Below are 16,322 nucleotides of genomic sequence, written 5' to 3' on the forward strand. Positions count from 1 at the left end.
GACTGAGAGTCCTGCCCTCTCTCCTCTGAACTGCCCAAGCCACCATGCAGTCTTCTATAACTGAATGATGAATCAGTTTGCTTTGTACACTGTGCGATGACTAAGTTTCTCCTGGTCAGGGATGAAATTGGTCTCTGCATCCAAAGAGCCTAAAAAAGTACTTGATACACCGTAAGAGTTTTTAAAAGTCCTGAACTGACTCAACAAAACAAGAACCCCTAAAATGATGCAATACTGGGATTCTCAACCTGAAGTAACCTGTATCTCACCTTCTAAGCATCTGATGAAGACAACAACATTAGAGGGTTTCCCAACCCTGGGATCTCCTTCAAAAATTAGACCAGTGAGGCTTTGGGCAAACGATTCAATTACCACCTCCAGTGAATGCTGTGTAAGAGCTAGAAGTCTCGAATTAGATTTCCTCTGTGGACACAGAGATACTGGCTCTTTGCAACAGACATAAAATGTGAGGCAAATGTGTAATTTTGAACTTTCTAATCAATGTATTTAAAAATTTTAAATATCAGGTGAAATTAATAACCTATTTTTGTTAATCAAATATATGCAAAATATGACCTCAAATGTAATCAATATGAAACTGTCAATCAGTTATTTTATCTTCTTTTTATATTAGGTCGAAATCCAACTGTGTTATTTTTTCATTCTATCACTGGAGGACAGTTGCTTTACACTGTGAATCAGCCGTATGTACACATATACACCCTCCCTCGCGAGCCTTCCTCAAGCTGAGCGCCCTGTGCTATACGGCAACTTCCCATTAGCTACCTACTTGACACATGGTACTGGATCTATGTCAACGTCACTTCTCCAATTTGTCCCACCCTCCCCTTCCCCCCTGTGTCCACAAGTTCCTCCTTATGCCTATGTCTCTATTCCTGCCCTGCAAACAGATTCATCTGTACCATTCTTCTAGATTCCATATGTATGAGATAATATACAGTATTTGTTTTTTTTTTTCTTTCTGTCTTATTATGAAGACTCTAGGTCCATCCACATCTCTACAAATGACAATTTTTTCCCTTTTTACAGCTGAGTAATATTCCAAGGTCCAATTATGTATCTTATACTCAGATATCAACTTGGACTTGCCAACAGCCATACATGGCTTATGGCTACTGTAGTGGGCAGTGCGGCTCTAGAATTATGTGTAAGGCAGACTATAAGGACGTTCTCCCCTTGACATAGATAATGAAATTGCCAATCAGAAATCCGAGTGCCCCTGGGTATGCAACATTCATCTATCCTACCACATTACAGGCGTCCCTGGTAGATCACACAGTAGAGAGCCTGCCTGCAATACAGGAGACCTGGTTTCGATCCCTGGGTCCGGAAGATCCCCTGGAGAATGGACTGGCAACCCACTCTAGTATTCTTGCCTGGAGAATCCCATGGATATAGAAGCCTGGCTACAGTCCACGGGGTCTCAAAGAGTCAAACCCCACTAAGCAACTAATACAACACAGTAACAGCAATCACATTACAGCACGCATGTGAAAGGAAAAGTGGATAAGCTCTTGAATGCAAAGCTGTGAATAATTGAGTTGTTCTTAAGATAAAGATGAAAAAAAAATGACATTTCCAGTAAGAGGACCTTTGAAATATCTATTTGACAGGGATACATGATGCATGAAGAAGCCCTGCTTATAGCGCAAGGCACTGCTCAGTAAAACTCATGGCTCAACACAGTTTGAAAACACACCCACACAAAACTCAAAGCAAAAATCAGAGACTGAGTTACAGATGAAAATTTAATAAGTGTGTCTCAGGATACAAGAAGGGAACCTGAGAGGTAGCACCTGGCAGATTTAAGAGCGATGGAGCAGGAGGCAGCATTTCAAGTACAAAGAGGCTAGTGAAAGCATCTTTCTACTGAGGCGGCTCCACGCTCAGCTGCTTCTGGCATTCTGACTGCAGGAAGCCGACACAGATTCGGGGAAGTGTGGGGTGAGAACATGCGGAGAGACAGGACCAGAGGCTGGAGGGGAAGACTAACAGGAGAGAAAGAGGGGCCAAGGATGAGACCTCACTGCCAGTTACTCATTCCCTACTCATCTCTTGTTCCTTCCCCCGTGAACTTCAGTAAGCTGGCTTTGATTTGGAGATAGTCTAGTGGCTAAAATGTAAGACTCGGAGAGGAAAAAGCACTGTCCCAAGTATCAACACCAGGGAAACGTGTCAGTCTACTGAATGAAGACACAGAACACGTCTTGTGGGATGAAGAGAGGCACATCTCCTCTGGGACAGAGTATCTGGCAAGTGTTCAATGTGCTGGAACAGTGATGAGTGACATGGAGCCACCTGCGGTCATCCTAAGGCTCAGGCCTCCTGGAAGCTTGCCCCGAGAACATAGAGAAAATGTGTGTGATGTCACCAGACACAGTTTAGGGCACAGGCCACGAAAGAGCCACTGCTTCACATCACTGCAACTCCAAGTGAGATAAACTAGAATAAAGAGTGAGCAGGGAACTGGAGGCATCTGGTTTTAGCAGCAGCTAACTGGTTGGCTTAAAGGGTAAAGCAAGAGGTAAGTCTGCTAAGGCTGGGTGATGACAGAGGCAGAGATCCAGATGGCCCCTCTGTTTCCTATTCCACCACCTCCAGCAGAGCATTCCAACACCAGGGACTAGCGGGGAAGACCAGCCAGGGGAAAAGTCACACAACCCTCCCCAAAATAAACATACACAAGACGTGAAGACTGACACTTTCCCTTGTAGAATGAGAGGAAACGAGAGAATCCATCTTCCAGAGAGCTGACTGTCCTGCCGTGCAATATGCCTAAAGGTGGGGATAGAGGGGCGGGGAGGCAGTGTCTGGTATTTGCTCAGGAGGCCAGAGCATCTGGAAACACCTTAGAGAATTCCATCAAGGGACTTCCATGGTGGTCCAGTGGCTAAGACTCCGTGCTCCCAATGCAGGGGGCCCAGGTTTGATTTCTGGTCAAGGAACTAGATCCCACATGCTGCAACTAAGAGTATGCAGGCCACAGCTAAAGATCCCTCCTGCCACAACAAAGATCAAAGATCCCAAATGCTGCAACTAAGACCCAGCATGGCCAGATAAATAATAAACAAAATAAATATTAAAAGAAAGAGAATACCATGAAATACTGAGACACAGTACAGAGTCTGAAACATCTTAAGACATCCATAGCAGCAGGAGACTAAGACTTAAACTAAGAAGTCCTATACAAGGTAAAAATTGAAACAGAAAACTACTATTCATTATTTAATTTCTCATATAAATTAGAAAAAGCAGCATCTCAGTCTAGCCTGAAGATTACAAGCATTCTCCGAAGATCACCTGGCTAAAGACACAAAACCTTCTAAGGACTTAAAGTTGCCTGATGCCTTTCTCACAGTTCATCCAACTTACTTTGGTACTGCTTTTGATAAGTTTATGGTTAATCCACAAACTGAAGATGGAGCTGGTAATAACTTATATTCATGGAGTGCTAAATTTATACTTTTCAGAAATCATTATAAAGCATGACACAAAACAATAACGCAAGTTAAAGGGAGAGAAAAGGAGACATGGGAGACAGGAGTGAAGTGAAAATGTAAAAATTACCAACTTAACTGCAATGCCGTTTTTCAGTACTTCCATTCAGTCCCACATCTACCAACTTAACCACCTTGTTTTTAAAGGGTTGACTTATACTAACTCCCAGGAGACATGTATCTGAGTAAGTGCACTAGCAGCTATTCCTTAAAAATATGGTCCTTATAGGACTTCCCTGGCAACCCATGCTCCCACTGCAGGGGGCATGGGTTCCATCCCTGGTCAGAGGACTAAGATCCCACATGGGGTGGGGAGGGGATTAGTCAAAAACAAACAAACAAACAAACAAAAAACCATGATCCTCACTGTCTTCACTTGCTGACTTCAGATCAATGTGCCTTTCACATGGTAGATTATTTAACAAATATTTATCCAGTATTAAAGACATGTCTTTTTTTAAAAATTCCATTGTCAAAAGAATTATTTATAAACACCAGTGTTTCCTCAAAGATTTCCAGCCCCTGAGTAACCCTTGCTATCCAGAGTGACAACAGCTACAGGACCACCCAGATGTCAAAGAACTCTTGATGGGTTACTCTGGGCTGGAAATCCTCGAGGAAATACTGGTGTTGATGAAGAGTCCAGGAGGCAAAATTCTGGGTCTTCTTTAGCCTTTTGCCACCTTACTGTACTGGATGACCACAAAGACTCATTTTCACTGAAACTTATCTAGGTAAGTATTTATATATATATTTCATACACAATATATAACTTTTTAAACAGGCCAGACTCCAACAGCCTTAAAATTAACACAAAGATTAAAAACACAAGCTACACATCTCTAGCCAAGGATAAAGTACACAAGATGAAAACAGTGTAGTCACTGTTTGCCTAAAAGGATCAATGTGAAAAAACCCACTTAGACACTCAAGGGCGGACACAAGCAGGGAAGGATCAGAAAGTTAACTGGCCTCTTAATTCAAATGGTGCTACAAGGAAGTTGTACTTTCAATTTCTAACTGGTAGAGCCCTTATCGAGGAATTTATAAAGTCAGTCTACCAATCGTAAGTGTTGGTTTGAGACTGCCACACAATAGAATGCTGAAGGTAAACAGAAAGTTTTACATCTTTCCATCCAACTCAGAAGTAGAATGTTAAATGATTCAACACTCAGTTAAAGGTGCCTGCCAAATAAAGTCAGAATGGGATGTCAATAAAGAGACATAACCCTTTGAAAAATTATTCTGTGCTCGAAAATTACATGTTTTTAAATTCTGAAGCATATATGACATAGTACCAAACACAAGTTGTACCCAGAGTTTCAAAGTCTACAGCTGTTTTTGAAAGGAGGGGGAGGGTGCCAAAACCCAAGCAAAGCAAAGAGAGCTAGAGCATTAGACATTTTTTTAAGACGGAATGGTGAGCCATGACGCATCGGCCTGCAATTATGAGTGTCTCTGCACAGTTCAGTTTGAACGAAGACTTATTTCTGTTCCTGTTACTTAGATAAACAGAAAATAAGCAATCTCCCAAAGTTCCTCCATCTGCAAAGGGCCTTTTTTTTTTTTAAGAGCTGAACAATTTGAGCTATTCTAGTCATTTATACAAGTTTTCACAAAATTCCTACGATCCTGTAACTCTAATGCCACTAGCTTAGAGACAGATCTTAAATAAGGAACTGGAATGACTAGGCCTGGTTAGTATCTCCCAGAAGAACTTACTTAATAGGTCGGCAGCAGTCAATTATACTATTGTGTAAAAAGGAGCAAATGTGCTTAATATAGCATCATAAAATTTTAGAATTAGAAGAGACCTGCAATCTAGTTCAACTTCCTCATCACGGAGGAAACTAATTCTAAAAAGTGAAACCACTGGTCAAGGTCACAGTTACTTAATGGTCCAGGACTTAAACCCCAGTCTCCAGTTTAAAGACTCCTGACCTTCATCTATGCAGATGAATAAAAGTTTTCTGGTCTGTTATAAACAGCAATGAGATGAGTAAATCAATCTCAAGGCAGGTTAAAACTCATTTCCTTTTCCAGCCTTCACAAAGGAATCAAAATTGGCATACTTTTCACTTGCCCTTCAACAGTCACACGTGGCCCATTCCAAATGCAAACGCTCACCAACTGTTCTGAACAGGGAAAGGGTACACAGACAACAGAAGAATCAATGACTTCCTCACTGTTTTTGTTTTTTTTTTTTTTGGCCTCTTTATAAAAACCTTCTTGCTTTTACTTTGCAAATGAGCAATTTTAATAGTTGCAGGCTGGGAATTCCCAGGCGGTTCAGTGGTTACTACTCAACGCTTTCACTCATGGGGGCCCGGCTTCAATCCCTGGACAGGGAACTAAGATCCTGCAAGCCAAAGGGAAAAAAAATAGTTGCAGGTCTTTAGAGGGAATGGAAAAAATAACCAAATTTCAGTTTGCACAATCCTGAAGGATACTTGGCTATTTCAAATTTATTCAGTAAGTCCCTAAGACAGTTTTCTCGTACAACCACCCCTGATGTTGTCAATGGAAACTAGGAATTGGTTTCATTTGGATCTTAATAACCCAACTTCATTCTTGGTTATTTTTTATCTTTGTATATAATCTTTCACACAGACACACGGCAAGTTCTAGCAGATCTTAGGAAGAAACTCCTTTTAGTTAAACAGTGGGAAATAAAACTGACAAACATACAAAAGGGCCTGAGGTTTGGCAAGACACAAGTTCTGACATGAGACGCACAAGTTCCTACCCCATGCAAAATACTTAGCTCCTCATAAATTAAGCTCATCAGTGCAAGCTGTTGTCTAAAAATGTGCCCTTAGACAGTGGCGAGGCACTCCGACTCAAAGTAATTTTCTATACATGGCAAGAAATAAGGTTTTCATTTCCCAGACTAGTAGAAGTGGGTTTTCCCCCACTCAACTTACATGAGAGAAGAAAACTGAGGTGCTGAACCCCGACTTCCTTTAGGAATGGGCATACGGGAAGACACAAGGGATCAAAGGGGAGAGAAGAGTTCTGATACTGTTTTACAGATATTAGTTCATTTAATCATCATGACGACTATTTGAAATTCCTTTTATCCCCAGTTCAGAGATGAGAAAACTAAGTTCCAGAGGTTATCAGTTTGAACCAGATCTTCCAGAAAGCATTAACATAAAGTGAATAAAGTAACAAAGTAATAACAGAGCTGGGATTGGCTGCTGGAGAAGACTCTTAAAAGTCCCGAGGACTGCAAGGAGATCAAACCAGTCAATCCTAAGGGAAATCAACCCTGAATATTCATTGGAAGGACTGATGCTGAAGCTGAAGCTCCAATACTTTGGCCACCTGATGTGAAGAATTGAATTACTGGAAAAGACCCTGATGCTGGGAAAGACTGAAGGCAGGAGAAGGGGACGGCAGAGGATGATGGTTGGATGGCATCACCGACTCAATGGATATGAGTTTGAGCAAACTCCAGGAGTTGGTGATGGACAGGGAAGCCTGGAGTGCTGCAGTCCATGGGGTCGCAAAGAGTCAGACATGACTGAGAGACTGAACAACAACAAATGCCCAGAAGTTTTCCTATTTCCCGCCTACAACCAGACAGTTTTGAGCAATCATCGTAAGAAAGACGCAAAAACTTCAGGATCACAAAAATGCTGTGGTGTTGTGTTCAGTCGTGTCTGACTCATTTCACCCCCACGGACCTACAGACCAATAACAGGGACTCCTGCTCAGAGCAGGGAAGCCTCTCCTTGATACAAACCCAAACGTCTTAGTTTTATTTCCTATTACCTGCCCTCAAAGTACAGTGCAGTAGACCATCTATCTGCTATGATTTCAGCAGGCTACCCTTTATGCCTTTGCTCAATCCAATCCAGCCTAGAATGTCTTCTCTAGAATGTCATCCCTGCCTAGAGACCCTCCATCGCCATCAATGCCAAACACAATAGCTACTTCCTACTTTGTTGTTACTGTTAAGACGCTCAGTCATGTCCAGCTCTTTGCAGTTCCACGGACTGCAGCACGCCAGGCTTCCCTGTCGTTCACTATCTCCCAGAGTTTGCTCGAACTCATGTCCAATGAGTCAAAGAAGCCGTCCAACCACCTCAAACTGTCGCCCCCTTCTCCTCCTGCCCTCAATATTTCCCAGCATCAGGGTCTTTTCCAATGAGTCAGCTCTTCACACCAGGTGGTCAAAGTATTGAAGCTTCAGCATCAGTCCTTCCAACGAATATTCAGGGTTGATTTCCTAAGGACTGACTGGTTGCAAGCTTCCTTAATCCTCTCTCACACACAGAAAAATCCCATGGACAGAGGAGCTTGGCAGGCTACAGTCCATGGAGCCACCGAAGAGTTGGACATGATTTAGGGATCAAACAACAAGCCGTGTGAAACGGACCGTCTTCCAGGGCCCCAGTATGCCTCCGCTTTAGCATTTAACTGGCCCACTGTTAGCTGCCTCACCTGGTGAGACAGCTGTTTTATACCCAGCACAGAGTCCACACAGCTCTCAAGAGATGCTTGATAACTCAGTATTTCTGGGGTTTTCTCCCATCCCACAGGACACTTTTGATTGGTCACATTCATCTGAAAAGCTTTACCATAATAAATCTAGCCATTTGCAAAATATGCCAGGTGACTCACAGTCAATCAGTGATACAGGACTGGTCTTTCCTCTGTCTTCGTGGGCCTCTTTCATATTTGAAAGCGCTGGTGACTCCCTTAGTACTATTATCATCACCAACATCCCCACATTAAGACAGTAACCCCATCAGGTGAAGAGGACAGGTGTTACCCCCACTTTACAGAATGAGAGACTATAAGTCAAGCAACAAGTCCAACTTCACAAGATTCACGGAGCTGGGGATGAAGCAAATTCAGGACCACAAACTGTTTTTTTTTTTCTTAAATCTTTATTCCCAAGGTTCAAACTTCACTGGAGAAAGCAAGTGCTTTCAGTTCAGTTCAGTTCAGCCACTCAGTCGTGTCCGACTCTTGGCGACCCCATGAATTGCAGCATGCCAGGCCTCCCTGTCCATCACCAACTCCCGGAGTTTACTCAAACTCATGTCCATCGAGTCGGTGATGCCATCCAGTCATCTCATCCTCTGTCGTCCCTGTCTCCTCCTGCCCCCAATCCCTCCCAGCATCAGGGTCTTTTCCAATGAGTCAACTCTTCACATGAAGTGGCCAAAGTATTTTTATACCAATATAAAAGCATGCATATAGCTAAGTAATTTGGCACTATGAGGCTTGTGGGATTTTAGTTCCCCAACCAGGGCCAGAACCCTCATCCCCTGCATTGGAAGGGGATGTGGATTCTTAACCACTGGACCACCAGGGAAGTTCCTCAAACTTAAAAGTAGTCCTGATTCCCCCCATGTTGGTGCGCTGAGAGTATTTCTTGTGAAAATATTACACTTTTAATTTTGTCAAAACAGAAATACAGGGCTTCCCTGGTGGTTCAGTGGTAAAGAATCCGCCTGTCAATGCAGGAGACACGGGTTCAATCCCTGATCCAGGAAGATCCCACATACAGAGGAGCAACGAAGGCCCTGTGTCACACTAATGAGCCTGTGCTCTAGAGCCCGCGGAGCTGCAACGACGGAGCCCACGCACCCTAGAGCCTGTGCTCCACAAGAGAAGCCACCGCAATGAGGAGCCTGCACACGACAACTAGAGAGTAGCCCACACAGCAACAAAGACCTAGCACAGCCAAAACTAAATAAATAAAAATATTAAAAAAAATATATATACATATATATATATAAATACAGATCCAGCCATAAAAACGTTTTTTAAGTATAAAGAAAAAGATTAGAAGGATGTACTCCAAAACACTGAAATAATTTTCTCTGGGCAGTAGGATTATGAATAATATGCTTTTTTCTCTGTCTTTTAATATGTGTGTTTATATCTTATGCACTGAAATCACATATCATAGGATGACTAGTATATGTTATTAAAATGCAAAGGTCCTTGTAAAATGGGTATCCAAGGCGAAAATAAACTCGAGAACCTCAAAAAAGGGATCACTTCACTAGAAAAAGTTTTTTTTTTTTTAATCTAAATTTGATTCTAGATTCTCAATGTTGAAACTCAGGCAAGCCACATATGCCTTACAACAGAAATTAGGAATACACTTTTTTCCAGTCACCCATGTGTGAAAAAAGTTTTCTTTCACTCAAGCTGTAAAAAAAATAAAATAAAATTACCCTGCCTATAAAGTTAATTTTTCTATAGTCTGGAAAAGTAGGGTGTATGTATCTTCCTTCCTGACTTAAGTTACTAGAATGTAATGTCTCCAGTGAAAAATCATTCCATGGAGGAAACCAGATAAAGAAAGAAGGCAGGAAATCAAAAGATTTGATTCAAATATTTTAAAGAAAATTTCCCTAATATCTCATCTTTCCTGAGAAGACAGGGAAAAAAAGTATGCCAAATATTTTAGTGTTCTACTTGACTAGGGATCTGTAGAACCAGGGGGCGGGGCGGGGGGAATCTATTCAAGTTGCCTTCCGTTTTACATCAAACCCAAATTTTGGATGATCTGCACGTCCTGAACATCTGGATCTTCAGGCCTTTAACTTCAGAAAAGATGCAGTAAAACAAGCACTTGGCAATTTTAAGTGTAAAAAATGGGCAGAGTTAAAACTGGGATCTAATCCAAGCTATATTTAGACATAAGTAAGCAAAGGAGAATACAAATACCAAACTACTTAATTCAAGTCAGAAGTATATTAGACCTTATGCTTATATAAAACATTAGGGCAGCAAAATGCCTGTCTGTAGTCTCATTAGGATTCCTAAGAAGAGGCAGATGAGAGTACACTTCTCCAGGGAAAGAGATATAGGAAAGGGTTCCCAACAGGGATTCTGTAATAGGACTACTACTTTTCTAAGATTTTGCAAAGACTACTTTTAAGACTGTGTTGCTGAACCACCATAAGACAATCAAAAAAACAGACCCACCCACTGAGTTAGTGCTAGTGGAATCTGTCTTTCTCTAAGTGCCAGATGGAGATCTGAAAAAAAAAAAAAAAAAAAAAGCTCTTCACTAAATGTGGCCAAGATTCCTTGGTACTTGGTGCCAGGGCCAGGATATTAACCCAGATGTCCTAGCCAAATTCAAGGTTGGTTAATTACAGTCTGCCAACCCACCGGGAAAAAAAAAAAAAAAAAGGCTCTTCTGTTCCCGATTTGAAATCTGAAGAGGTCACTCTTGAAATTCTTGTACAGTACCATCAGGCAATATGTTTTCCCTTAAAAGTGCATTGTAACTCAAGTGCTGATTTAAAGCACATGGATTCCTTGAGCTCCATTTACATGGGAAACATACATTATGTATATTAAAATACATATATAAGATGCTATATTAGTTTAGAACCTCCCTAAACAGTCATCTAAAAAATTCATTTGGAGACTAATACCGTCACTGCCTTCCAATTAAGATTGAAGACACTTAAAGGCTTATTATCAAACACAGATTCTGAATCATGAATCTTTTAAGACTAAAAAGGAAGGCTTTGCTGCCAGGAGCATAATTCCAGGAAAATGCAATATATGCAAATGTCAGTTACAAGGTCTCCCAGGGCTGAGCAAAAATCCTGCATACAAACAGGAAAGTATATTCTTAATAGCAAGTCTGAACATCAAGTACTGAACTGGCCTTTCTGCCAGCCACTTACTTAAGGTTTCATTGCCAATATAGTCTGTGCATTGCTTAAAATAATATAAACTAAGGTTCAATCTCTAGCTCTCTGTTCACTGGCTGTGCGGCCTTTAAGGCAAGTAACTAAAATTCTTTAAGCCTTACTTCCCCCACATTTTCAACTTTTTCTTGAACAAAATCGCTAGTATCACGGCACAAAATTTTTTATCTTTCACTATTTTAAAACATTTTAGGGACTTCCCGAGTGGTCCAGTGGCTAAGACTCCAAAGCTTCCAATGCAGAGCAGGGGCCTGGTTCAATCCCTGCTCAGAGAACTAGATCCCACATTCTATAACGAAGACCTAGCACAGACAAATTTGTAAATAGACAAAGATAAATATTAAAAATAAATTAACATTTTAATACATATGTATTTAATACATATTTAAGGACTAAAACCTTAAATACAGCCTTAAATTATCTAGCCCCTCCCAAAGCTCCTGCCTTGGGACCCTTGCAACTGATTCCTCTGGGATGCTCTTCCCTCAGGGATCAACATTCCCTCACTTCATCTAGATCTCTATTTAAAAGCCATTTTCTCAGCAAGGTCTCCTCTCATCACCCTATCTAGAATTCGCGTTACCCTACCTATTCCCGTTACCCTACCTCTTGTCCCCAAAACTTGTAGTATTTAGTTTTACCATGTATCACTTTCCAACATACAATAAATTGTATTAACATGGTTACTGTCTGCCTTCCCTACCTGTAGGAAGTTCCAACAACAGGCTTTTCCGTTTTTATTTACTGCTGTATCACCAGCACCCAGAACAGCAACTGGCACACAGCAGGTGCTCAATAAATACCTGCTGAATGAATTCCAAATAAGGCCTCAGTACAGCCCACGTACAGGGGCACTACAGCCCCACAAACTCCCTCTGGGGAGACTACCACACACTACAAAAAAACACTGAAAAAGAGAACTTACTGGTTTGCAGTGATTACAACAGTGTCATTCTTTATACTAGAGAAAAACAATTGACTTCCCACCTCCTTTGTACAAGGAAGAGGAGAAAGAAGCTGATAATTCAGATAAAGTGGAAAATTATATGAGGTGAAAGGCTCATTTTAACACTGCAGAAAGTTTTCTTTTAATGTTAACAAATAGTAAGCCATCTTCCTAGGACTTTACTACACTACCTCCAGTTTTGTTTTGTCTTTTTCTACAAAACCAGTCCTGGGACTTCCCTGGTGGTTTTTATAAAACCAGTCCTGGGACTTCCCTGGTGGTTTTTATAAAACTAGTCCTGGGACTTCCCTGGTGGTCCAGTGGCTAAAATTCTGTGCTCCCAATGCAGGGGACCCAGGTTCGACCCCTGGTCAGGGAACCAGATCCCACATGCTGCAACTAAGATCTGGTACAGCCAAATAAATAAATATTAAAAAATAAAAAACAATCCTGAAACTTATGGACCTTATATTTTCAATTAGCTGAATAAAAAATATTAACTGAACACATGGGACTCTGCAGAATTCTGTAGAGGGTACGTACCATAAAGTGAAAGTCAAGGTCCGTGAAATATACATATAGACACATATCATATACATATATATACACACACACAAAAACACAAATACCTTGAGAAAGATACACACAATCTCTGGGAAGAACAGAAATACATCTGTAATAAATAATGAAGAACAGGCAGCCAATATATGACAAATTACAAAACTGCCTACCTTTTTGTGAAGCACAGGAGGACCAAGCCACCTCTTACACATCATGATTTGGGTTTGGAATCCCAACAGAGACAGAACTTAAAAGCAAGAGTCAAACATTACTTGCTTAAGTTCATATGCATTCATGGATCACAAGGGATGGGCACAGACTCAATGTTTGACAACAGGTTAAAAAAATTTTTTTAAGGTAAATGAAAAAAGTACCAAATTCCAAACTTATAAAGAACAGAAACCAGATCTGCCTATGTCTCTCTCACTGAAGCACAGGTAAATGCTTAAGCAATTGTTGGGGGGAAAAAAAGAGGGATGGGCGATCTTTATCTTTAGACAGAATACCTTCACAGGGTCCATCCAGCTTGTTGTTCACCCTTTTGAACTAGGCCTAGTGAGAAGCCTAAGCTGTACCTTACCACTTTCTCTGAACCTCAGAAACTCAGGACCAGCCCTTAGCCAAGTAATCACCCACTGTCTTTGCTTTAAGGAGGGCAGACTTGCTCCTTGCAGGAGAGTCACTATACCAATTTAATTACCAAGCACCAGGAGTCAGAATAGTGAGTGAGTGAGTGAAGTGAAGTCACTCAGTCGCGTCCGACTCTTTGCGACCCCGTGGACTGTAGCCACCAGGCTTCTCCGTCCATGGGATTCTCCAGGCAAGAACACTGGAGTGGGTTGCCAGTTCCTTCTCCAGGGGATCTTCCCGACCCAGGGATCGAACCCAGGTCTCCTGCACCTCTGAGCCACTAGGGAAGCCCAGGAGTCAGAATACCAGAGCTTAAATCCTGACACTACCACTTATCAGCTATGTGACCCTGAGCAAAGTTCCTGACCTTTCTATGCCTCTTCTGTAAAATGGGATAATAGCACTGGATAGCACCATCATTGGGCTAGGTTAATTGAGACAAAACACTTAAAAGACCTGCCCAGAGCTTGACCACAGGAAGCCCTCAATAAATGTTAATATTTCCAGAGAAAAATGCCCCAAAGCTGAGAAACAACATATACCTGAGGATTCTTGCAAAAGGTTATTATTATACCCCAAATCCTAACAGACCTGGTCTCTGGACTTGTGCATACTATAGGTAACAGTAGTAATTAAAGAAAAAGAAGAAAAAAACACCAACCAGAACCACAACCATAAAAGCAGCAGCAGTAACACTAGTCCTGAGGTCTTACCGGCCAGGAACTGTCCTAACCTGAAACAGGCAGAAGGCAAGACTGCTGAATCCAACAACAACCAAAAAAAGCAGCATATTTTTTTCTCCACCCTCCTTTTTAAACACGTTAATTGGCGCCCAGGTTTTGCTAAAAACAGGTAACTAAAGATTACAGATTTAACGTGTAATTTCTTCATACCAAAGAGGTGGGGCTGGGAAGGGAGGAAGGGGTGGTGCTCGGTCCCTGCCAGATGGAAAAGCCACATGAAGTGGAGCAACAGCGGAGTTCAGGGTTTCTCCGCGGATCAAAACCCACAATTTCTGAAGCACAGGACCTCCAAAGGAGGGCAATCAGGAGGCTCTGCTTTGAAAATAACGTCTGAACAAGTGTCATCTGTCTCCGGAGCCAATCCCCTGACGAGGCAGAAGGTTCGGGTTACGGGGCAGCGGTGTTATTTCGGAAATCCCTGTCACCTCTTGTCATCCACCTTCGCCAAGAATCACGGTCCCATTCGAGGGGGTGGGGTGGGGGACAAAAGCCACGGCCGGCCGGGCCCCAGGCCAGCGAGGCCAGCCCGCCGACCGGCGCCCGCCTCAGAGGCCACGGCCAGCGTGCCCTCCATGCCGGCTCGCGGGCACCGCTGTCCACGGCCGGAGGAAGGCTCAGGTAACCGCCGGGGCAACAGGTCCCGCTGGGCCTCGGCCCCCCGGGGGTCCGGCCCGCCGCCCCAGGACTGAGGGGAGCGAAGAGGGGCGCCGGGGAGGAAGCGGCGCCTGGGGCGGCGCAGGGGCAAGGAGTCCAAGCTCCATCTTGAGGCGGGCGGAGGAAGGGAAGGCCGGGCTCGCCGCTCACAGGGCCGGCCACTTTCCGGCTCCGGGGAGAACACCCCCAGGGACTCCTGGCCTCCAGGGCCATCTCCCCGGGGCCCCCCGCGGCCCCACGGGGATGGCCCGGCGCCCGGGACTCGGTCCTCCCTCTTGGATGCCAGGCCCGGTCCCCCCGGCCCCGAGCCGGGCAGGCAGGAGCCGGTCGGGCAGGGAGAGAAGGGAAAGGTGAGGAGGGGATGGGGAAGGAGAGAGGGCCCGCGCCGCGCCCCACTCACCGCTCGTCGCCGCCACGGTCGCCGCCAGTCGCCACCACCTGCCCCAACTGCAGCAGCAGCCGCGCGGCCGCCGCCTCCCGCCTCCCGGCTCGTCAGCTCCGGGCGGGGGAGAGCGTGACGCGCCGCCGCGGGGCCGGTAGGGCGCGCGCCGCCTGGAGAAGACGCCGCGGCGGCTCCTCCCCGCGCGCTCCGCCGCCGCGCCCACCGCAGCCAGCCCCGCGCCCCGAGCCTCGCGGCCGGCACCCCGCAACCCGCGTCGGGCCCAAACTCCCCTCCCTCAACACACACACACACCGCCTCCTCTTTGTCTGCACCCGCCGCGGCTCCCGGGAGGCGAACCCCAGATCCCGAGCGCGGCCCGCCGTCCCGCCCTCAGAATCCAAAGAGGACCGGGACGGGGAGGAAGGTACCGGGAAACCCATGAGGCCTGGACTAAGGGGCTTCTCGTCATCTCGCTTCATTCCCCATTTTCTGAAAGTGTGCCCAGGATTTGCAAGTCACACCCGATAGATCCATTCAGCCGGATCACACAGCCGGTTGGTTTAGAGCTGATCTCCCCCCCCCCCCCCCCCCGCTTAGACCCCCAGGGTGAGAAACCCTTTGAAACAAGCTAGGAGGAGCGGCCAACAGCTGGCTAAGTTTCAGGAGCACCCTCTTCTGCCCTCCTCGCCCTCCAGGGAAGATTCGGGATGAGGAATCCCTGGGGAAAACGCTGAAAGGCGCTGCCTACAGCAGGTGAAGCTTGGCAAGGACCATCTCTGCTCTCCCTTTCCCTCCAGGGAGAGACCGAAGCCCAACACTTGCTCTATACTTTGAGAAAAGCCTCTTTTATTCGCCCCAGCCGCTTGCACTGAAGCCCTAGTTAAGGTCCTGGTCCTCCCACCTCCCCCCGGGGATCTGCTTTAACAGCTTTTGAAAGGAACTGGAGGAAAGGCATCAGCAGCCTGCTCCTGGCTGGTGCAGCGGAGGGCGGCCAGCATTTCACTCCCATGGACCATGGCAACCCCAGAAGCTTGGCAGCTCCTGGGAGAGGAATTTGCAGCTGTCAGTGGAAGCCCAGGATTTTGCAGCGATTCAGTGGTGGATAGGGGGCCAGGGGCTTCCTCCCCCTCTCTTCTAGAAGGGAATAATCAGGAGGGTGACCCCTTTGCTGACCCTTATTCAAAGCACCGG

The 16,322-nt window shown here is 44.6% G+C and overlaps 1 protein-coding gene across 4 annotated transcripts in view; it reads right to left on the bottom strand.

The window, feature by feature from the left end:
- Positions 1–15,289, bottom strand: part of CLIP1 (CAP-Gly domain containing linker protein 1) — a 115,319-nt gene extending 100,030 nt beyond the window's left edge. For all 4 annotated transcript variants that reach the window (XM_065904943.1, XM_065904944.1, XM_065904942.1 and 1 more), the window contains exon 1: positions 15,150–15,289. The gene's annotated coding sequence lies outside the window, so the exon portion shown is untranslated. The remainder of the gene's footprint in view (positions 1–15,149) is intronic.
- Between the last annotated feature and the right edge of the window lie 1,033 nt (positions 15,290–16,322).

The sequence above is a fragment of the Muntiacus reevesi genome, chromosome 13 (genome assembly GCF_963930625.1).
Source record: "Muntiacus reevesi chromosome 13, mMunRee1.1, whole genome shotgun sequence".
Classification (NCBI taxonomy): Eukaryota; Metazoa; Chordata; class Mammalia; order Artiodactyla; family Cervidae; genus Muntiacus; species Muntiacus reevesi.